Raw genomic sequence first — 23,905 nt, 5'->3', positions numbered from 1 at the left:
CATCTATAAGTAGGGGGTTTGCTCTCCTATTATTCCCCAGACCTTGAGCTTAGGGTGCAGAGAAGAGGAAGCTTGGTTCTTTGTTACTCCATTCCCTCCCAGGAAGAAGAAAGGAAATAAGGAAGTAAGAAAGGAAAGAAATAAGGAAGAAAGAAAGGAAGGAAGAAAATAAAGAAGGAAAGAAGAAAATAAAGGAGGAAGGAAGAAAATAAAGAAGGAAGGGAGAAAATAAAGAAGGAAGGGAAGAAGGAAGAAAGGAAGGAAATAAGGAAGGAAGAAAACAGAGAAGGAAGGAAGGAAATAAGGAAGAAAGGAAAGAATTAGGCATTTATTAAGTGACTACTATATGCCAGACACTGTGCTAAATGCTTTACAAATATCTCACTTGATCTTCACAATAACCCTGGCAGGTAGATGTTATTATCATACCCATTTTGCAATTGAGTAAATTGAGGCAAGTAGAAGTTAAGTGACTTGCTTAGGGTCATACAGAAAGTATCAGAGGGTAGATATGAAAAAAGTCCTTCCTGACTTCAGGTCCAGTGCTCTATCTACTATATCACCTAGTTACCTCTAGGCAAAGGGAAGACTTCAGGTGAATATATGAATTCCACAAAAAATGAAAGAAAAAAAAACCTTCCCTATTCTCTGCCTTAGACCTTAACCAGGATGTTGTTGTTTCCCATCCTGGCACCATATTGTAGGAGGGAAATTGACAAGCTGGAGCAGAAGAGGGTGCCCAAGATGACTGAAGACCACATAATCTTATCAGGTGACAATGGTCAAGTCATCATAAGGATAAAGAATAGATTTCCCTGTGAGAGAGGGGAGGAGAGGGGAAAGGTTAGAAGATTGCGCTCAGAGAATTCAAAGGTAACACAATTCGAGAAAGGTGGTGAAGTCACCTGGCAATGGCAATGTCTGTGTGGTTTATGGGAAGTTGGAGTAGAGAAGGAGGTCCCTCGGGTTGAGGATATTGAGACATTGCGTGGTCAAACTGTCAGTGAGATCAAGGGTATGAATACTAACACCCCCGAGGATAATGGCAGGCAGTAGAGTGAAGAAGAAAACCAAGAGTCAAAGTCAATGAGGAAGTTTGAAGAATGACTTGGACAGAAGAAAGCAGGCAGAATCTGCAGGTGTCAAGCTAAAAGATTAGGATAAGGTCGTGTAAATGATTACCCTGACTCCAAATGAAGAAAGGTCATTGAAAGATGGAGGATACAAGGACAATGAAGGGGGCACAAAGTGAACATGAGCAGGGTGCCATATATTCAACATGGAGAAGTGCACAGGACCAGTGTAATGGATGTCATTGGAAAGATATACGGCCAAAACAAAAATTAGCCAGTCCTGTACAGAGAGAGAGAGATGACCTGTGGGCAACTAATATGCTCCATGGGCATTCATGCATGAAGGATTGTGCATTTAGACATCAAGAGGCGACTGAGGCAAACATAATTGTATTGTCCCTTTGCCATATATGTGCTTTACACATATATACCTCACTACTCTACACTTAAGTTTGTGCTCATCATCTCCATAAAAGTTGTGTGGGAGAGTGCTCCCAAGTATTTGGGCAAAATATTTTATATCAACTCTTCTTACTATACTGAGTAAATGTTTTTACTAAAAATAAATTGTCTACTATCTGATTGATAAGGAGGAACACACTGGTAGGGGCTTATGAGCAATAATGTTAGAAACCTTGCCTCTGAGGGTTGCTCCTAGAACCCTAAGAGTAACAATACCCTTTGGGAGAATCCAACTTCCCAAAATGAGTTAGGGGAGTAGCCTCAAAGGGGGTACTACACACTGTATTTCCTCTCTTTTGAGCACCCATTTGTTCTCCAAAGATTGGATGTGGCCCCTATAAAAGAAACACATCTTAACAACTTTAGCTTTTCCCAGTGAAATAACAAATTCCAACCCCATCCATAACAATAATAACCAAAAATAATAGCTGCCATTTATATAGCACTTTAAGGTTGGCAAAGCATTTTAGATATTATATCATTTGATGCTTGTAACAACCCTGTGAGTTAGGTGCTATAATTTCATAGTTGAGGAAACAGAATTTGAGGTCCTGAGAGTTCCCAAATTGGAGATATTGGGGATTCAAATCTTTGGAGTATGTTGGAGATTTCCTCATGCAATGTTTTTCTCAGAGAAAGAAGAAAATCACTTGCAAAGCTCAGAAATGAAAAGCCTTGGAATTATTTCAATAGTGCAATTTTAATGATAAGGGAATTGCTTGTTCATAAACCTAAATTTTTGTTTGACCTTCATAGGGAAATCCAAACCATAGATTAACATTACAAGCCTAGGAGGGACTATGGAAGAGCTCCTGGAAAGATCAGAGATACCCTGAGAGGTCAAAGTGTTGCCTTGCCCCGTGCAAGAGGGGAGCCGGTGGGCTATTAGATCACTTTGTGTGTTGCTACATCTGTTTATGAACTGCCGTAAGTCCTGTACTTCATCTGCATTTTCTTTGAGTTCAAATAAAAGCTTTCCTACCCATGTACATTCTTACCTCAAGGTCCTGTATAAGAAGAGATATCCTGCTACCTACATTTGAGGAAACCTAGGTTTAAATCCCCTGTAAGTTATAATCACAAAATTTTCTGGAATAACTCCATGTGAGAGTAATGAACCAAAGTGTGAAAATGACCTTCCAGGATTATGCCTGGTCCGTGTGACCTCAGACTCTTAGGGGGCTGGGGAGAGAAGGCTGGACCACAGGTACATCTATAATGGAGTATTCCCTATTGCAGTCCTCTGTCATTAAGGTTCCACTCAGAAGATACCTCCTCAATGAAACCTTCCTTGACCTTCCACCTCTATTCCGTCCTCAGAAAAGAATGATCTTTTCCTCCTTAAACACCTCTTAGTCTTCTGTTTGGATTTCTGTCTTGCCCCCATTACATTTTATCATATATATACACACAAATACATTTATTTTCTTTTATTCCCCAACCCCAATTGCAGGTTAAAATTTTTTTTTACCACTTGTCTTTTTAAGTTTGTGTATGAACACACATATGTGCACATGTATATACAGTGTATACACACACCTCAATAGACATATGCCTGTATGCATGCATATGTAGGCATGTGTGTATAGAATATCTCCTCCCATGAACATTTCTTTAAGACAGGGACTACGTTCTATCATCATTTCTCCACTGCTTACTCAACATCCAACCATGAAACCAAAGGCTTCCTAGGTCATCAAAGGAGTCAACAATTAGCATGGTGGGATCCCACAATTTCCCAGGCCATCTCTTCCTTCCAAGCATTTTTTCCACATGGAGAAGGTTGGACACTGGGAATGTTTAGAAAACTAGATCTTTTCGTAAGGGCCTCTCAACGTGAAGCTTCCTTGTCTTCATGAAGTTCACCACAAGGACCATTCCATGCAACCAGAAACAATCCTATGAAATCTTCTGCCTTTGCACTGGCCTTGTCCTGTGTCTGGAATGCACTCCCTCCTCCCTTCCACCTCTTAGAATCCCCTTCTTGCTTTAAGATGCAGCTTGATCACCATCTTCTACATGAAACCTTTCCTGACCCACCTGATAGGGTGCTCCTTCCCAAAACATCTTGTACCTTAACTATTTTACATTTATTCTCTTTTTATTCTGTGGTTGTTGTTCAGTCTTTTTAGTCCTAGCCAACTCTTCCTGAGACCATTTGGGGTTATCTTGACAGAAATACTGGAGTGGTTTGCCATTTCCTTCTCCAGCTCATTTTACAGGTGAGGAAACTGAGGCAAGCAGCATTAAGTGACTTGCCCAGGGTCAGACAGCTCAGAAGCATCTGAGGCCAGATTGAACTCAGGAGGATGAGTCTTCCTGACTCCAGGCCTAGCACTCTATCCACTGTGCCACCTAGGCCACCCTTAGTTATTATATACAGACTTACATAGGTGCTTGGAGAGTAGAGATTGTTTCATGCTTTGTACCTGTATCCTGCCCCTGCCCCTGCCTGCCACATGGTACGTGATTTAAAAACAAACAAAAACTTTGCAGACTGATGAATTGCAAACCCAACCATTTAATTTTTTAAGGGAATGTCTGAAGAATAAAGACAACAACCAAAGCCTAGAGGCCCCATGGGGAGGAGAAGAGAGAGCGAATCACCAGGGAATGTGCAGTGGGAATAGGCCACTGCAGTACTGAGATGGTAAGCAGCTAAGGGGCTGGCATCTCAAGGCAGAAAGAGATACATGGTGGTACAGAAAGCCTTACTCAGTGTCTGTCAAAGACTGTTTTCACCAGCACTTTCACTGGAAAATATAAGTCCAAACAAGATCACAAACAAAACATATAAACACGTTGACCAAACAGAACAGATGAGTTGGCAGGCAATGGGATGTGGGGCAAGAACAGTGGATGTGATGGTGAAGGGCCTGGCAGGCAATCCCAGCTCCCACACTGACCAGTTGGGAGGCTCTGGGCAGGCACTCACACTGTAAGCTTCAGTTTCCCCCTCCACAGAACAGGGATAATACACAGTGCACTCCCTGCCCTCTCCAGGCATTTGGGAAGGCAGGACTTTGTCTGTCAAGTACTCTAGCAATGTCTGTGGTTATTATGAGCTCCAAGAGCCTATGACTTAACGTTACCAGAGAGGATGTTCCTAATGGATGAGAACTTACATTCCAAACATACAGATGCTCACACATCTGATGCACTGATTTTATCTTGGAGCTGCCCAGGAGTTCCCTGGGTATGGGGCAGGAGCCAGAGCTGTCCCTATTTCTCCATGGAAGAGCTGGGGGCTGGCAGCGTTTCTTAAAGCAGGGTTAGACCCTGGCATCTTTAAAAAAGTCCCTTCAGCTCCAAAATCAGCTCCAAAGCCCAGCCAGTAAGAGAGATTGAATCATGGGAAAAGATAGACAATGTGGTGGGATGACAGACATTAAAGCTATATGGAGCCTTACAGATCACCCACAGGTCTTGCTCCATTTTCTCAAAGAAGAAACTGAGGTCCAGGGAGGTTAATTTACATGCCCAAGGTCACACAGCTAGCAAGTAAATAACAGAACCAGAAACCATGGACATGTTTCCAATGGGATTTTGAGGGGACAATTACAAAGGCAGACAGGGAAGAGATTCTATTCTTACTAAAGGAAAGTGATCAGATTGAGGGGAGGGGATAGTTTCAATCTTCCAGCCCAATATACTGCAGTATAAAACTAAAGTAGGCCCAGAAGAGACTAGTGGTGAAGGCTGATACTGCAACATTTGGCATATTTTCTGTCAGTTCTACGGAATACTGCAACTGATTGCAAAAGGAAAAAGCACAACAAAGAGCATGATACTTTTTGGCATTAATGAAGAGTGATGTAGGGAAGCCACAGTCAGTTGCACAGGATTCTCTAATATTTTTTTCGCCATCTTTTCCTTCTATAAAAAGAGAAGAGGGAAAAAAAAAAGATTTCAGTAATCATGGAAGGCTTTCTCTTAAATTGACTAGTCATGCATTTGCATCTCGAAATAGATTGGCCAGAACCTAACCCAATACAGACATACCACTTTCCTACCTCCCCAAGGTTGTGCTCACCAAGTCATTTGTAATAATATCATTAATCATTTTGAGCCAAGCCCTACCCTAAGGTGGAGATTCCTTACTATACCATTCTTCCACTAGTTCCAAAAAACAAACCAACAATCAACCAACAAACCAAAAACAAAGCCTTTAGCTCAGTCCTGTGTCAGGTTTGAGGATATACACTTCAGTGGGTGTTTTCTGAATTCCTATGACTTCTCCCTGTTAATTCTTATGTTAGCCTTTTGTAGACCAAGCTCAGTCCATCTTCTGTCTCAGTTGATCCTCATAACAACCCTGGGAGGTAGGTGCTGTTCTTGTCAATATTTCACAGATAAGGAAACTGAGGCAGACAAGACAGAGTGTCCTACCCCCACCCCCGCAGTCACTCAGCTAGGAAGTGTCTGGGGACATATGTGACTCTAGGCCCAACGCTTTCTCTATCTGCTGCCTCATGCTCCAGAAGAACTTTACTCCAAGAATTGTTAACATCAGATAAACTTTGTCTGGGGAGCACAGCAAGAACAGTATGGCTCCCCGTGACCTCTGGATTTCTACTGAGGCAGGGCTTCACTGCCAAAAATGCCTTTCTGACCTTACTTTCTACAAGTTAGTAACACTGCAAGGGTGGGGAACCTGTGGTCTCGAGGCCACATGTGGCCTTCTAGTTCTTTGTGTGCTACCTTTGGACTGAGTCCAAGTTTTACAGAACACATCCTTTTATCAAGGAGGTTTGTTCTGTGATGTTTGGACTCAGTTAGAGGGCCATACTTGAAGACATAGAGGGCATGTGGCCTCAAGCCACAGGTTCTCCACCCCTGCTTAGCTTCAGAAAGTTTCCACATTCCTTCCAGAACCTGCTCCCAGGTGAGAAAGCTCTGGCTGAGTGATGGCAAAAAAATGTTAACTTACCATAGATGATCAGCTGGCAGAAGCCTGAAGTGCTGTTACACACTTTGATATCAGCACATTTATAGGATCCAGACCATGAGCACTCATAGCAGGAGACAGGTTCTGTGGCCCCAAAATAAGACATGCCACAACTCAGTGAAGAGGGAAATTACTGCAGATTCATTCATGTGTTCATTCATGCACACATTCAATTGTCCGTCCTCCCATTCCCTCATTCATTCCTTCAATATACATTGAGGATGGCTAGGTGTGAGGAAGACCACCCTTCACAGACCATGTTCTTTCCCTTTGTCTTCCTCCCTCATCCTCTTCCCTGGTCCTTGAGATCATCTGTACTTGTTGGCTGCTCACATACTTGGCATGAGGTAAGGATCATGGGTTCCATTCATGTTTCCTGGTGAAAATGGAGGACCACTGGGCCTGACCTTCCACCTTGCCTCTCCTGGTGCTGTCATTGGACCTAGTGAGGGAATCTCAGCATCCCTGGGCCTTGCCATAGAACCCTTATGATTTCTGAGCCTTTCTATTGGCCCTGTAGCTGGAGTTTCTTTTACATCTTTTCTCCCCTAGGTAGAGTATCAAGTCATATCAGTAATTATGTGTGAAGTGCTTAGTATTGCCAGACAGTGGGCTAAACAGTGGTGTGTACTCCTTAAGACTAGGAATTATATTGCTTTTTTTTCTTATCCTGAGCCCTTGGTATACTATGTGGCACAGAGTAAAGACTTTACAAGTGCTTTTTCATTCACTTATGAAGTGCCTACTGTGTGCAGAAGCACACTGCTCAGTGCTGACGGGTACAGCATTTGATTCTTCAAAGAGCTCAGTTTAGTGAGGGGATACTGTACAAACACATACAACTCCAGTGTGTGGTATTACATGCTAAGTGCTTTGGATAGATGCAAATAAAGTGCCATCTGACTTCTGAGAGGGAAGGCCAGTACCAACCTGTGATATCAAGGATGGCTTCACAGAAAAGTCACTGAACCTTTCTGCTTCAATTTCCTCATTTGTAAAATAAAGATTATAGGAGACAGACCCATCCAATTCTAAACATTTGCTCCTATGATCCTCAGGGTTGAAAGTAAGGAAATTCTTTTCCATTCTCATAGGTCTCCCATGGCGCCATTTGCCGACCTCACCTGGTGTGAAAGAAGGAACTTGGCTGAGGCTCCCCTTCAAACAGAGGACAGGAAGCAGGACAATCAGCAGAGCCTTCATTTCTCCCAGTCTTCGGCTTCAAACAGAGCATAGGGTTAGTATTTCTGAATGAGATCAATTCAGATGAATGCAACTTGAAGAGCTCTACGTGTTAACGGGGGATTAAAGACAAAAAAAGACACACAGTCTTTGTCCTCAAGAAGCATGCCATCTAATAGAGGGGAGTGTGGGGGCAGGTTGGGGTGGGGATATGATGTGGACAAGTAAGGGGGCTATTAGATAGAATTTGACAGGGACAAAGAAGAGCCAGGCAATGGACTGGGAGAAATGTGAGGTGGGGGAAATCCCTTTCATGTGGGGCCAGAGAGGAGCAGACCAAGGGAGGCTTCATGGAGGAGATGGTACCTAAGCTGGCCCTTTGCAGAAGGGAGAGATCTCAAGAGATGGAGATGTTGAGAGAGTCTAAAACAACAGGGTGAGTTCTGAACAAAGACACAGAGATCTTCCCACCTAGACTGGTCAGTTAGCACCTCTGACATGGTCTATCTGTGTGACCAAGAGGGAGCAACTTTCTGAGTCTGAGGCAACTCCCTTAGATGAGGGTTTCTTAAAGTGAGGGTCATGACCATATATGAGGGCATGCCACTGAATGTGGGGAGTGGCGAAAAATTTGGCAACAGTACAAGGTTTCTGAACAGCCAAGAACCGGAAGTTAATTCAAAATCAAACAGGTGATGAATCCAAGGTGTTTCTGGCATCGATTGCCCGAGTTGCATTGTGAAACCTTGCTGCAGCCTTCCTTCTGAACACCCAGCTTGCCCACTTTGCACTGCTCGTGCCGTCACACTACACGACGCCACTGAATGCTGCCAGAAACACCTCGGCTACCAATCCAGTCTATTATATGTTAGGAACTGCAGTCTTTTTTACTGCACAGAAAAAATCATTCAATGGATTTTGGTTTGGGATTAGGACAGATTTTCCAACAATTTCTGAAATGGCCCTCAACATACTTCTGCCATTTTGTGCTGTGTATTTATGTGAAGTGGCATCCTCAGTACTGACGATAATAAAACCAAAATATCAGTCAAGTTGAAGATGTTCTGTGTCCTGCAGTATCAAATGTTTTGTCAAGATCTAGTTCTTTTCGTAAAAATAAACAAGCACATCCATCTCATTGCTATGAAAATTTGCTTTCTCCTTTAATAAATGGTAACATTTAATGCATTCCAAAAATTGTTTTAAAATAAATTTCTTTATGGTTTATTACCAGTAAATGCTTGATTTTTTATATGTATCTTTGTACCTGTATCTCCAGGGTGGTGTAAGAATTTCTCAGGCAGAAAAGAGTCAAGAGAGAAAAAAGTTTAAGAAGCCCTGCCCTGGACTATCTGCTGAATCACAGAAGGGTCTGGATCTGAGGTAGAGGAAGCTCCCACACCAAGGAAATCACAGATTTCTCTCTCTCCCTCCCTCCTTCTTCTTTCTCTCTCTCTGTTTGGCACTCTCTCTCTCCCTTTCCCTTCTTTCTCCCTCTCCCTACTCTGTTTTTTTCTGTCTCTCCTCTCTCCCTCCTTTTACTTCTCTCTTCCTCTCTCTCCTTTTACTTTTCTTTCTTCCTCTTTCTCCTTATGTTTCCCTTCCCCCCTTTCTCTCTCTCTCTCTCTCTTTCTCTCTCTCTTTCCTCTCTCTCTCATTCTCTCTCTCTTCCTCTCTGTCTCTCTCCTTCCCTCTCTCTTCCTCTCTCTCTCTATCTCTCTCTCTCTCTCTCTCTCTCTCTCTCTCTCTCTCTCTCTCTCTCTCTCTCTCTCTCTCCCTCTCTGTCTCTCTCCTTCCCTCTCTCTTCCTCACTCTCTCTCTGTCCCTCTTCCCTCACCTTTATCTCAGTCTCTGTGATTTCATCAGCTCTAATATTACCTGGCTATTAATGACTCCCAGATCTATACATCCAGCCCCACTCTAGCTCCTGGGCTTCGATCCCCATCACCAAATGACTGACGGACATTTTCAAACTGGATGTCCCTCAGCCCCCTTAAAATCCACCCAGCCAAATCTGAAATCCTTATCTTTCCTCCGCAAATCCACCCCTTTCACAAACTTCCCTATTTTGGTCAAATTCTTCCCATCTCCTAGGCTTCTCCCTCTGCTGTCACCCTTGACTCCTCACTCTAGAGGACAGATCTCTTGCCAGACCTTTCCATTCCTGCCTTCACATCTCTGCCACTCCCACCATTCCCCCCAGAGTTCTGAGCCTCATTATCTCACCTCTTCCTCACTGCATCAGCCTCCTAGCTGCTCTCCCTACTCAGCTCCCTTGGTCTGCCCAGCAACTCTCTTCCTCTTCCCAGTCTCCCATCCTCCCCCCATTTCCCCTCTCTTTCTCCATCTCCCCTTCCTCTCCTCCCGTCCCCAACTCTTTCCATCCTGTGCCTCTCCCTTCCCCCACCACCTCTCCCAGATCCTTTCCCCTCCCCCTCCTCCACTCTTTCTTCCATGCTCCTCTTCCCTCCTCCCTCCCCCTTTCGCCTCCCCTTCCTTCTGTATCCTCTCTTCCACATTCCCCTTCTCCCACCCCCTATTTCCCCTTCCATGGTTCCCCCCTCACTCTTCCTTCCCTTCCCTCCCTCTCTCCCCTTCCTCTATCCCCCACTCTTCCTCCCTTGCTCCTCTCCCCTCTTCCCTCCCCTTCCCCCCCATTCACCTCCTCCTCTCCATTCTCCATTCCCTACTCCCCCTCCCCTTCCCCTTCCCCACTCTTCCTTCCCTGCCTCTCTCCTCTTCCCATCCCCCTCCTGTCTCTGTCTCCCCTGCTCCTCTCCATTCCCCCTTCCGCCTCTTCCCTCCCCCTCCCTTTTCCCCTCTTCCTCTCCATTCCCCCGTTCATGATCCAATCCCTCTCCCCATCTCTATTCTTCCTTCCCTACACCTCCTCCCTCCCCTTCCCCTCCCCACTCTTCCCTGCCTGCTCCTCTCCCCTCCTCCCTCCCCTTTCCCCTCCCCCTATCTCTCCTCCCTTTTCCCATCTCCCCTCCCCCTCTTTACTCTCCCTCCGCCCTCCTCCTCATAATTTCCCTCTTCCCTCTCCCTCTTCTTCCTCCCTCTCCCCCTCAACCCCCTCTTCTCTAATACCACTCCCCCTCCCCCTCCCCCTCTCTATTCCTTCTTCCCTACTCCCCATATCCCCTTCCCCTCCCCCATTCTTCCCGGCCTGCTCCTCTCCCCTCCCCCTCCTCCTCTCCATTCCCACTTCTCAACTCCCCTCCTCCTCCCTCTCTCTATTCCCCCGCCCCCTCTTTACTCCCCGCCCCCTTCCTGCCTCTATTTCCTCTTGCCACTCCCTATTTTCCCACCCCCTCTCGCCTCTCCCCTCCTCTTTAATGTCCCTTCCCCACTCCCACAGCCCCTCCCCCTCCCCCACACCTCACCGGGGAGGCGGGGCAGCAGTAGCTGGCAACGTCTCCGCGGAGTTCAGGGTCCCCACTTCCTTTGGTGGCCGGCCCTGGGTGTCTGAACTTCCTCCCCCAACCAGCAGGGGGCTCTCTATTTCTTGATACATTCTTCCTTATTCCCCGTCCCCCTGGCCCCCTCCTCTCTAATGCCCCTTCCCCACTCCCCCAACCCCTCCCCCTCCCCCACACCTCACCCAGGGGCAGCAGCAGCCGGCAAGGTCTTTGCAGTATTCCGAGCCCCCACTTCCGGGGATGGCAGGCTCTGGCTGCCTGCACTCCCTCCCCCAACCAGCAGGGGTCTCGCTATTTCTTGATACATCTCCCTCCCCCCCTCCCCCACCGACCCCCAACAGGGATGCTCCTTGAGAGGTAGAAGGCACTTGCTGTGTGACCCTGAGCAAGTCCCTTTCCCTCTCTGCTCCCCTAAGTTCCCAGGGATCCACATTTAAGGGTCACAGACGACAGAGTTGGAAAGGTCGTCATAGGTCAACTGGTCCAAGCCCATCATTTGACAGATGGGGAAACTGAGGCCTGGGAGAGCTAAGCAAGTTGCCAAGGTCACTTAGGTCATCACACATCCGTGGTGAGATTTGAACTCAGAGCCCTCTGCTTCCACAGACCATACAGAACTCCAGAGGGTGATCTTGGGTTAACCCCCTCTCTACTCTGCTGGCCTCCCAATCTCCTGGGCAGGGCAGGGATGGGCTGGGGGTGCAGGGGAGACAGGCACTGAAGCCTCGGGCAAAGACTTCCCTCTCTCCTGGCCTCGGTCCCTCCTGCCCTGAGAGGAGGCCCCTAGTGACCCGCTGAATGTGGAATACAGCATCTCCCCAGAGCAGTGGGATTCTGGACTTCACTAAGGGAGGCGTTAGCATCTGAGGAAGCAGGCCATGGGCTACCCTCTTTGTCCAGGTGCATTCTGGTCAGTCTTGGGCACTGCAGTTTAGGAAAACCACTGGAAACCTAAAGAAATCTGGAGATATGAGGCCAAGATGGTGTAAGGTTTTGAGATCAGGACACATGGGGAGCAGCTGCTGAATGTGGGGATGTTCAGCCTGGACAAAAGACTGAGAGCCAGAGAGCTGGAGTCACAGGATGGAAGGGTTACTGAGATAAGGAAGTGCTGGCTAACAAGTGCTGTACAGTGATTGTCTCATTGGGTGCTCACAACAGCCCTGAGGGAGGTCAGTGCTATTACACTCCCTGTGTTACAGATGGGGAAACTGAGGCAAGCTGACATCAAGAGACTTGCCCAGGGTCACAGAGCTAGGCAAGGTTTTAGTCTGGATTGGAAGTCCAGTCTTCGTGACTCCAGTCCCAACATTCTAGCCACTGAACCACTTAGATAAGGGAATGGGATATGTTCTGCAAGGCTCCAGATAGCAATACTAGAAAAGATGGCTAGAAGTTGCAAACAGGGAGAGAGAGAGAGAGAGAGAGAGAGAGAGAGAGAGAGAGAGAGACAGAGAGACAGAGACAGAGAGAGAGAGACAGAGAGAGAGACAGAGAGAGAGAGGAGAGAGAGAGAGAGAGAGACAGAGAGAGGGAGGGAGGGAGAGAGAGAGAGAGAGAGAGGGAGGGAGGGAGGGAGGGAGGAGAAACAGAGAGGAGAGACAGAAAGTGAGAAGAGAGACAGAGAAACAGAGAGAAAGAGAGTCAAAGAAAGAGAGCAAGAGAGAGAGAGAGAGAGAGAGAGAGAGAGAGAGATATTTTGGCTTTATATCATAAAGTAAAATGATCTGCCCTTGAAGGGCTTTGGTTTTGTTGTAGAGAGATTCTTGGTCAACCATGGGCTGGATCTGATGGCTGCTAAGCTGCCTCCTCATTAGCCCCTGGAGGACATGGACCAAATGACTTGTATTTACATCAGTAGCAGCTATGAGGGGATTTGGACCAGAGTAGCTGCTTAATAAATGCCCCTTCATTCCTTCACCAAAACCTTCACACTGCTCAGGGCTTTAATATCTTTTTTATTTTGACATCAGTAACATGGCACTTGAAAAATGCTGAATGAATGAATGAGCGAGCTGTTCCAGATGCTATTGTTGTAAAGCATAAGCAAATCACTTAGAAAATATGAATTTCCCAAGGGATCATGCATTAAGGGTCCAGTCTTTCTATCCTGTGGAATCTGGTGGTGACCCACATGAATGGTCAGTGCTCTCCCAAGGTAGCCTGGTGCTAACCCACACAGATGCTTAGGGATCCTGGAAATGTGTGATGATAGAATAGAGGGACTCTATCCCTAAGTCAGGGGCAGCTAGGTGACACTAGGCCTGCACTTAGGAAGACTCATCTTTGTGAGTTCAAATCTGGCCCCAGACATGAACTAGCTATATGACCTCAGGCTAGTCATGCAATCCTGTTTGCATTAGTTTCCTCATCTTTAAAATGAGCTGGAGAAGGAAAGGACAAACTACTCCAGGTTCTTCGCCAAGAAAAGCCCAAATGGGGTCAGCCAGAGTCACACATGACTGAATAACTGAATTATCCCTGAGCCAGAGCTTGTACAAGTAGTCTGTGTCGGGTTCCTCATGGCTTGTTACATAGTGTTGTATAGGATGTGTTCAGGGGAGACTAGTAGCTCTGGAGTGAGAGCTGCTTAGCCTTTTTCAGGGCTGCTTTCTACCCTTGGTGTCCACCTGTTCTGCCCAACTCTCACCTGTGGCTCCAAAAAGCAGCAGCCTGTGCATTGGTCACACCCTGGTAAGCTGTTTCATTAGAGGGGGTTAACCAGGTTGAGGGTAACCAAGGGGTCTCAAACCCCTAGCACGTGGAGAATTCCCCTAGTAGAATGGGCAGATGAGACCAATTTGTTCCAGCTGCCATGAAGGCAGCTGAACAGGGGCTGTGGAACCCTTAGAGCTTGGTTAAACCTGGAAGAAGCCAAGGCCATACACTGCATCTTGAGCCTTCACCAGTCGTCTCGATTCTGTCCTGCCACTGGACTCCGAAGACTCTGGAGGAGACAGTGAGGCCAATGACTTTGTGGAAACACTGCCTCACTCAAATCCACTTTATGCACCAATCAAAAGACATCACCCACACCATTACACCATTTTTACCTCTCTCAAAGTCCTGTGGAGACAAGCAAGGGATGGAGCTGCAGGAGTGGGGACGCTGGGAGCTATGGTCATAACCCTGCACGCAGGCAGCCCAGGCCATAGGGTGATTTCTCACTGGAAGCAGCAGTAGGATTCAGCAGCCCCCTGGGTGTCTGAGCAGCTTTTTAAGGATCACACTGCTCACCTCCTGGTATGAGGAAGGACCTAGAAAAGGTACCCTAAAAATTGTCTGCTCACCCATACTTGGCCCAATTACTGGGCCAAGGCAGGGGATCCAACTCTACAGTCAAAATAAAACAAAAAATTTACAGAAATGTCTGCAATGATGATTCCACTTACCACTGGCACACGGAATGTGCCCACACTTTTAGACAACACACAAATTCAGTAGACCTGAAAGACAAATAGCTCTTTTTGCAAGAGACCTCAGCAGATATCCCATCCAAATAGCAGCCCTGAGTGAAACAAGGCTGGCAAATGAAGGCCAGCTTACTGAAGTTGGAGCTGGATACATGTTTTTCTGGAGTGGCCGTGAAGCTAGCATAGGTTTGGCAATCAAAACTAATCTAGTCAACAGGTTTGTACGCCTACTAAAAAGAGTGAATGACAGGCACTTTCAGGAAATTGGTACTCCACCAGCATCAGTGCCTATGCTCCCACCATGATGAACTCTGCTAAGGTCAAAAATATTTTTATGAAGGCCTGGAGACACTTATCATCAATGTGCCAAAAGAAGACAAGCTTATAATTCTGGATGACTTTAATGCTAGAGTAGGCTCAGACTACCAGACTTGGCAGGGAGTCCTAGTGAGGAATGGAGGTGGAAACAGCAACAGCAGTGGTCACTTACTACTGAAGACTCCTGTGTCTCATGACCTCATCACCAGCACTGTCTTGTGTTTACCTAAACCCAAGAAAACTTCATGGATGCAACCTCATGGCAACTTTGGCACTGAATAGACCATGTGATCATAAGGACAAGAGACAGATAGGATGTAAGAGTGACAAAGGCACTGTGTGGTGCAGAGTTCTGGACTGATTGTAGACTTATCTTCTCCAAGTTCAGCATTTGCATTCAATGAAAGTGATGTCCCCAGGCAAAATGAATACCCTGAAGAATTAATGGCAATGAATTAGAGGTCTTCTCTGAGTGAGACCAGTTTGTTGCTAACTTGGAAGGAAAGTTGTACCAAAACCTAGTTGGCAACAATGGAGCAGAAGAGACATGGGCAGCTTTCAGAGGTTTGGTATATAGCACTGAATTTGCTCATCTGGGTCAGAACACTCACAAAGAGCAAGACCGGTTTGATGAAAATGGTGGGGAAATTCAGAAGCTGCTAAATGAAAAAATGAGAACTCCACAGGGTTTTCCAGCGGGATAGTCCACCCATCTCTAAGGAGGCAGATTTAATTCCATCAAAAGTAAGGTGCAAACAAAGCTTCAAGAGATACAGCGTTCTTGGCTCAGAAAGAAGGCAGATGAAATTCAGTTTTATGCTGATAGTAACAATCCAAAAGGCATTTATGATGCCCTGAAGGCTACTTAAGGCCAAACACCTATGGTGCATCTTAATGACTCTGTGCTGATGGAGCCACACTGATTAGTGATAAGAACATGATCCTAGAGAGATGGACTGAACACTTGCATAGTGTTCTCAACAGCCCATCATCAATCAACGCTGAGGCCATTGACTGTTTACCTCAGGTTGGAGTCAATCCCTCCCTGGATGATGTTCCAACTGAAGAAGAGTTTTTACATGCCAGTAGACTACTTTCATGGCCAAAGCACCTGGTGTTGATTCTAGTCCAGCTGAGCCTTCAAGGTAGAGAATTCCATGGCTCACTGAAATGTTGACTGAAATATTCTAGGGTATATGGCAAGACGAGGTTATCCTTCAGGAGTTCACGGATGCCTCCATCGTCCATCTCTGTAAAGGAAAAGGGAATAGATGATGCTGTGACAATCACAGGGGGATCTCTCTCTCAGTCATTGCTGGCAAGATTCTTGCCAGAGGCCTCCTTAATAGGCTGATCCTTCACCTGGAAGATGGAGAGCCAGTGTGACTTCAGAAAGGGCTGAGGAACAGTCAATATGGTGTTTGCTGCCCAACAGCTCCAGGAGAAATGGCAGGAGCAGAACAAAGGTCTGTATACAATGTTTGTAGATCTGACCAAGGCCTTTGATACTCTTAGTCATGAGGGTTTATGGAAAATTATGTCAAAGTTTGGTTGCCCCTAGAAGTTCATCAGCATTGTACATCATGACGGCACGCTTGCCCTGGCTCTGGATAATGGACAATGCTCTTGTGATTTCCCAGTAACCAATGGAGTGATACAAGGCTGTGTGTTTGCTCCCATGCTTTTCAGCATGATGTTTTCAGCCATATTATCAAATGATTTCTTTTTTTTATTATTTTATTTTTTTATTTTTAGTTTACAACAGACGGTTCTACATAATTTTGAGTTCCAGATTTTTTCCCCTCCCTCCCCCCTCCTTCCCCAAGATGGCATGGAATCTCATATAACTATCACGTATAACTTCACATTGAATTAATTTATACACTAGTCAAGTTGCGAAGAATTATGACCAATGGAATGAATCATGAGAAAGAAGAAACAGAACCAAAAAAAAAACCCAACAATTCATGACCCAGCAAGAGATAGAGAGCATTACAAAATGCAAAATGGATAATTTTGATTATGTTAAATTGAAATGTTTTTGTACAAAAAAAACCAATGCAACAAAAATTAGGAGGGAAGCAGAAAATTGGGAGAAAATCTTTACAACTAGTATCTCTGATAAAGGCCTCATTTCTAAAATAAGCAGGGAACTGGGTCAAATATATAGGAATACAAACCATTCCCCAATTGAGAAATGGTCAAAGGATATGAACAGGCAGTTTTCAGAGGAAGAAATTAAAGCTATCTATAGGCACATGAAAAAATGCTCTAAATCACTACTGATTAGAGAAATGCAAATCAAAACAACTCTTAGATACCACATCTCTCCTGTCAGATTGGCTAAAATAACAAAACAAGAAAATGATAAATGCTGGAGAGGATGTGGGAAAATTGGAACATTGTTACATTGCTGGTGGAGTTGTGAGATGATCCAGCCATTTTGGAGAGCAATTTGGAACTACGCCCAAAGGACCACAGGAATGTTCATACCCTTTGACCCAGCAATACTACTTCTAGGGTTGTATCCCAAAGAAATCACACAAGTGGGAAAAAGACCCATATGTACAAAAATATTTATAGCGGCTCTTTTTGTGGTAGCCAAGAATTGGACATCAAAGGGATGCCCATCAATTGGGGAATGGCTGAACAAGCTGTGGTATACGAAGGTAATGGAATACTATTGTGCCATGAGAAATGGGGATGATACGGACTTCATAACAACCTGGAAAAACCTACACAATATAATGCTGAGTGAGCGGAGCAGAGGCAGGAGAACATTGTACACAACCACAGATATATGGATTCCGTGAGGACCAACCCCGACAGACTTCGCTCTTCTCAGCAACACAAGGTGCAAGGACAACTCCAAAGGACTCATGATGGAGAATGCTATCTACATCCAGAGGAAGAACTATGAAGTTTGAATGCAGATTGAGGCACATTCATGCTCGCCTTTTTCTCTTCTCTTTTGTTTTTGTTTTTGAGTTTTTTTTATCAGATGATTTCAATGAGAATGAACAAGGCATCAAAATCAGCTATCACACTGATGGTAAATTCTTCAACTTGAAAAGGCTACAAGCCAAGACCAAAGTGGAAGGAGAGTTGGTGCATGATATTCTGTTTGCCGATGATTGTGCACTCAATGCAGCCTCTGAAACTGAGATGCAACAAAGTATGGATCAATTGTCTGCTGTTTGTGCTCATTCTGGCCTAACAATTAACACCAAGAAAGCACAGGTGCTCCATCAGGCACCACCACACCATCCATAGGTGGAACCATTGGTGACAGCAAATGGAGAAGTTTTGAATGCTGTGGATAAGTTCACTTACCTTGTTAGTGTTCTTTCCAAGGATGGATACATTGATAGTGAGGTTGACACATGCATTGCCAGAGCTAGCTCAGCTTTTGGGAGGCTCCAAAGGAAAGTTTTAGAGAGCAGAGGTATTAGACTGACTACAAAACTGCAGGTCTATAGAGCCTTTGTGCTGATTTCATTGGTGTATGCCTGTGAAACCTGGACAGTATACCATCACCATGCCAGGAAACTGAATCATTTCCATTTGTACTGTCTGTGGAAGATTCTGTAGATCACCTGGCAGGATGAGGTCCCAGACACTGAGGTCCTTACTCAAATTAAACTGCCAAGCATTCAAACTCTGCTTCAGAGAGCACAACTCCAATGAGCTGGCCATGTTGTTTGAATAAAAAACGTATGCTTGCCTGAAAGACAATTTTATGGAGAACTCACACAGGGCAAGCATTCACATGGGGATCAGAAGAAGCCATTAAGGGACACTCTCCAAGACTCTCTTAAGAACTTTGGAATTGATTTTGTGACATGGGAGACAGTGGCACAGGACTACTCAGCTTGGTGTGCCCGCATCAGAGAAGGGGCTGTGTGCTCTATGAGCAAAGCAGAATTGAAACAGCTCAAAGGAAAATGCAGGATGCAGAAATTTAGAGTAGCCACCACAAATGTTTACATGGACTGTTATGTCTGATCTGTGGTAAAACATTCAGAGCTCCTAATGGTCTGATCAGCCATAGTCAGACACATTGAAACTTGACTCTAGCATAGTGACGTCATTTTGGTCCTCTTTGAGAACAAATGACAACAGGCACCACTGAGGCCACTGCATAGTGAAGAAAAACCCTTTTAATTAGCATACAAAAGGCATTGTCTGGTAAGGAGACATTCTTTCTTTCTTGGTATACATCAAGGGAGGGAATACTATAAATCTCCCAGTAAGGAAGAAACTTTTGGCCCTTCTCTCCCCTCCTGGGCAGATATGGAATTGATTTCTCTCCTATCTGTTTTGTTTCTTCTTTGCTGCTCTTTGAGGGATGACTATCAGAGATTGATAATCATTTCAGATCATTTGAAGCCCAGTAAGGGCCAAAGCCTGGATTAATCAACCAGAAGAAGAACCTCAGCCTAACAAACAGGCCCTTCTTTGTTCTCTGAGTAAATGCAGAAAAGGCCTCTTCCTGTGTCAACAGCTACCAGGCCCGATGAAGCTAAGAGCATTCCTCTGTTTATGGCCATTACGGATGAGGTGCCTTATCCCAAAACACTACCTTGAACAATGGGACTTTTCTTATCTTAATATTTATGGAACATATACTTTGTTATGTCATGTTAGTGGTAAAGGAAACACAGGTAGCCTGGGTAGTATTTTCAAATGACACTTGGTCAAGTCTCTTATCTTATTATATTTTCAACCTAGTCAGTTAAGACAATTCCTTTCTCATGCTATGGTTAAACATGTATGGAGATCATAAATCTGAGGGACACAGACATCCTGAGTTGGGATTGCTCTAAAATGTATCTAAGGCTTGTCAGTCTTTTATCAGTCAGTGAAAATTTTAAATCTGGCTTCATGTATACATGTATTAGCTACGTTTAAAGGAATAAAAAATATGAATTCATATACCACCTAGCCTGTGTGCCACTTTTAAGCAAACTTTCAGGTTAACAAGATATATACTACATTGTAAGTTTAACTAGACTATAAGCTCCTTGAGGGTAGGACTACCTAGGTTTATGGTGTATATCCAGTGCCAACCCACAAGCCCTCTACAGAGTAGGTGCTTAAGACATGTTAGTTGAACTGAAGACACCATGGGGAAGAATAGGAATGCCATGCTTACCTCCTGGGCCTTTGAATAAAGGACTGTGAATGAAGGAGTAACCATCTTGGGAAGAGGTGCTGATGGATGTGGTATGTCTAGTGAAGACACGTGTGTATGAACATACATATGTGCCCGTGTATATACATGTGTATACAAGCACACCTTGTTATACATATGCCTGTATAAATTTATATGTAAGCATGTTTGTATAGAATATCTCCTCCCATGAACATTTCTTTAAGACAGGGACTACGTTCTATCACTATTTCTCCACTGCTTACGCAACATCCAACCATGAAACTGATGGTTTCCTGGGTCATCAAAGGAGTTAACAATTACATTGGTGAGATCCCACAATCTCCCAGGCCATCTCTTCCTTCCAAGCATTTTTTCCACATTCAGAAGGTTGGACACTGGGAATGTTTAGAAAACTAGATCCTTTCATAAGGGCCTCTTAAAATGAAGTTTCCTTGTCTTCATGAAGTTCCCCACAAAGATGTTCCTTGCAACCAGAAGCAATGCTATAAAATCCTCTGCCTTTGCACTGGCCTTGTCCTCTGTCTGGAATGCACTCCCTCCTCTCTTCCACCTCTTAGAATCCCCTTCTTGCTTTAAGATGCAGCTTGAGCACCATCTTCTGCATGAAACCTTTCCTGACCCACCTGCTAGGGTGCTCCTTCCCAAAACATCTTGTACCTTAACTATTTTACATTTATTCTCTTTTTATTCTCTGGTTGTTGTTCAGTCTTTTTAGTCCTAGCCAACTTTTCCTGACCCCATTTGGGGTTATCTTGGCAGAGATCCTGGAGTGGTTTGCCATTTACTTCTCCAGCTCATTTTACAGGTGAAGAAACTGAGGCAAGCAGCATTAAGTGACTTGCCCAGGGTCAGACAGCTCAGAAGCATCTGAGGCCAGATTGAACTCAGGAGGATGAGTCTTCCTGACTCCAGGCCTAGCACTCTATCCACTGTGCCGCCTAGGTCACCCTTAGTTATTGTGTACAGACTTACATAGGTGCTTGGAGAGTAGAGACTGTTTCATGCTTTGTACCTGTATCCTGCCCCTGCCCCTGCCAATGCCTGCCACATGGTACGTGATTTAAAAACAAACAAAAACTTTGCAGACTGATGAACTGCAAATCCAACCATTTTATTTTTAAGGGAATGTCTGAAGAATAAATACAACAACCAAAGCTTAGAGGCCCCATGGGGAAGAGAAGACAGAGGGAATCACCAGGGAATGTGCAGTGGGAATAGGCCACTGCAGTGCTGAGATGGTAAGCACCTAAGGGGCTGGCATCTCAAGGCAGAAAAAGGTACATGGTGGTACAGAAAGCCTTACTCAGTGTCTGTCAAAGACTGCTTACACCAGCACTTTCACTGGAAAATATAAGTCCAAACAAGATCACAAACAAAAAACACAGAAACTCATTGACCAAACAGAATGTTTGAGTTGACAGGCAATGGGATGTGGGGCAAGAACAGTGGATGTGATGGTGAAGGGCCTGGCAGGCAATCCCAGCTCCCACACTGACCAGTTGGGAGGCTCTGGGCAGGCACTCACACTGTAAGCTTCAGTTTCCCCCTCCACAGAACAGGGATAATACACAGTGCACTCCCTGCCCTCTCCAGGCATTTGGGAAGGCAGGACTTTGTCTGTCAAGTACTCTAGCAATGTCTGTGGTTATTATGAGCTCCAAGAGCCTATGACTTAACGTTCCCAGAGAGGATGTTCCTAATGGATGAGGACTTACATTCCAAACATACAGATGCTCACACATCTGATGCACTGATTTTATCTTGGAGCTGCCCAGGAGTTCCCTGGGTATGGGGCAGGAGCCAGAGCTGTCCCTATTTCTCCATGGAAGAGCTGGGGGCTGGCAGCGTTTCTTAAAGCAGGGTTAGACCCTGGCATCTTTAAAAAAAGTCCCCTCAAGGAATCAGCTCCAAATCCCAGCCAGTAAGAGAGACTGAATCATGGGAAAAGATAGACAATGTGGTAGGATGACAGACATTAAAGCTATATGGAGCCTTACAGATCACCCACAGGTCTTGCTCCATTTCCTCAAGGAAGAAACTGAGGTCCAGGGAGGTTAAGTTACATACCCAAGGTCACACAGCTAGCAAGAAAATAACAGAACCAGAAACCATGGACATGTTTACCAACGGGATTTTGAGGGGACAATTACAAAGGCAGACAGGGAAGACATTCTATTCTTACTAAAGGAAGGTGATCAGATTGAGGGGAGGGGGTAGTTTCAATCTTCCAGCCCAATATACTGCAGTATAAAACTAAAGTGGGCCCAGAAGAGACTAGTGGTGAAGCCTAATACCATGACGTCGGCCTGATTAGCTCGTGAATCTGAAAAATGCTGGAACTTATTGCACAAGTCATAACTACAACACAGAGCATGATACTTTTTGGCATTAATGAAGAGTGATGTAGGGAAGCCACAATCAGTTGCACAGGATTCTCTAATATTTTTTTCGCCATCTTTTCCTTCTATAAAAAGAGAAGAGGGAAAAAAAAAGATTTCAGTAATCATGGAAGGCTTTCTCTTAAATTGACTAGCCATGCATTTGCATCTCGAAATAGATTGGCCAGAACCTAACCCAATACAGACATACCACTTTCCCACCTCCCCAAGGTTGTGCTCACCAAGTCATTTGTAATAATATCACTAATCATTTTGAGCCAAGCCCCACCCTAAGGTGGAGATTCCTTACTATGCCATTCTTCCACTAGTTCCAAAAAACAAACCAACAATCAACCAACAAACCAAAAACAAAGCCTTTAGCTCAGTCCTGTGTCAGGTGTGAGGATATACACTTCAGTGGGTGTTTTCTGAATTCCTATGACTTCTCCCTGTTAATCCTTACTTTAGGTCTTTGTAGACCAAGCTCAGTCCATCTTCTGTCTCAGTTGATCCTCATAACAACCCTGGGAGGTAGGTGCTGTTCTTGTCAATATTTCACAGATAAGGAAACTGAGGCAGACAAGACAGAGTGTCCTACCCCCACCCCCGCAGTCACTCAGCTAGGAAGTGTCTGGGGACATATGTGACTCTAGGCCCAACGCTTTCTCTATCTGCTGCCTCATGCTCCAGAAGAACTTTACTCCAAGAATTGTTAACATCAGATAAACTTTGTCTGGGGAGCACAGCAAGAACAGTATGGCTCCCCATGACCTCTGAAATTCTACTGAGGCAGGGTTTCACTGCCAAAAATGCCTTTCTGACCTTACTTTCTACAGTGAGTAACCCTGCAAGGGTGGGGAACCTGTGGTCTCGAGGCCACATGTGGCCTTCTAGTTCTTTGGGTGCCACCTTTGGACTGAGCCCAAATTTTACAGAACACATCCTTTTATCAAGGAGATTTGTTCTGTGATGTTTGGACTCAGTTAGAGGGCCACACTTGAAGACGTAGAGGGCATGTGGCCTCAAGGCCACAGGTTCTCCACCCCTCCTTAGCTTCAGAAAGTTTCCACATTCCTTCCAGAACCTGCTCCCAGGTGAGAAAGCTCTGCCTGAGTGATGGCAACAAAATGGTGACTTACCATACGTGATCAGCTGGCAGAAACCTGAAGTGCTGTTACACATTTTCATATCAGTACATTCAGAAGTTCCAGACCGTGAGCACTCATAGCAGAAGATAGGTTCTGTGGTCCCAAGAGAAGACATGATACAACTCAGTGAAAAGGGAAATTACTGCAGATTCATTCATGTGTTCATTCATGCACACATTCAATTGTCTGTCCTCCCATTCCCTCATTCATTCCTTCAATATACATTGAGGATGGCTAGGTGTGAGGAAGACCACCCTTCACAGACCATGTTCTTTCCCTTTGTCTTCCTCCCTCATCCTCTTCCCTGGTCCTTGAGATCATCTGTACTTGTTGGCTGCTCACATGCTTGGGATGAGGTAAGGATCATGGGCTCCATTCATGTGTC

The sequence above is a fragment of the Trichosurus vulpecula genome, chromosome 1, assembly GCF_011100635.1.
Source record: "Trichosurus vulpecula isolate mTriVul1 chromosome 1, mTriVul1.pri, whole genome shotgun sequence".
NCBI classification, from domain to species: Eukaryota; Metazoa; Chordata; class Mammalia; order Diprotodontia; family Phalangeridae; genus Trichosurus; species Trichosurus vulpecula.
The sequence above is the reverse complement of the archived record's forward strand: the minus strand, read 5'-3'. Positions refer to the sequence as shown.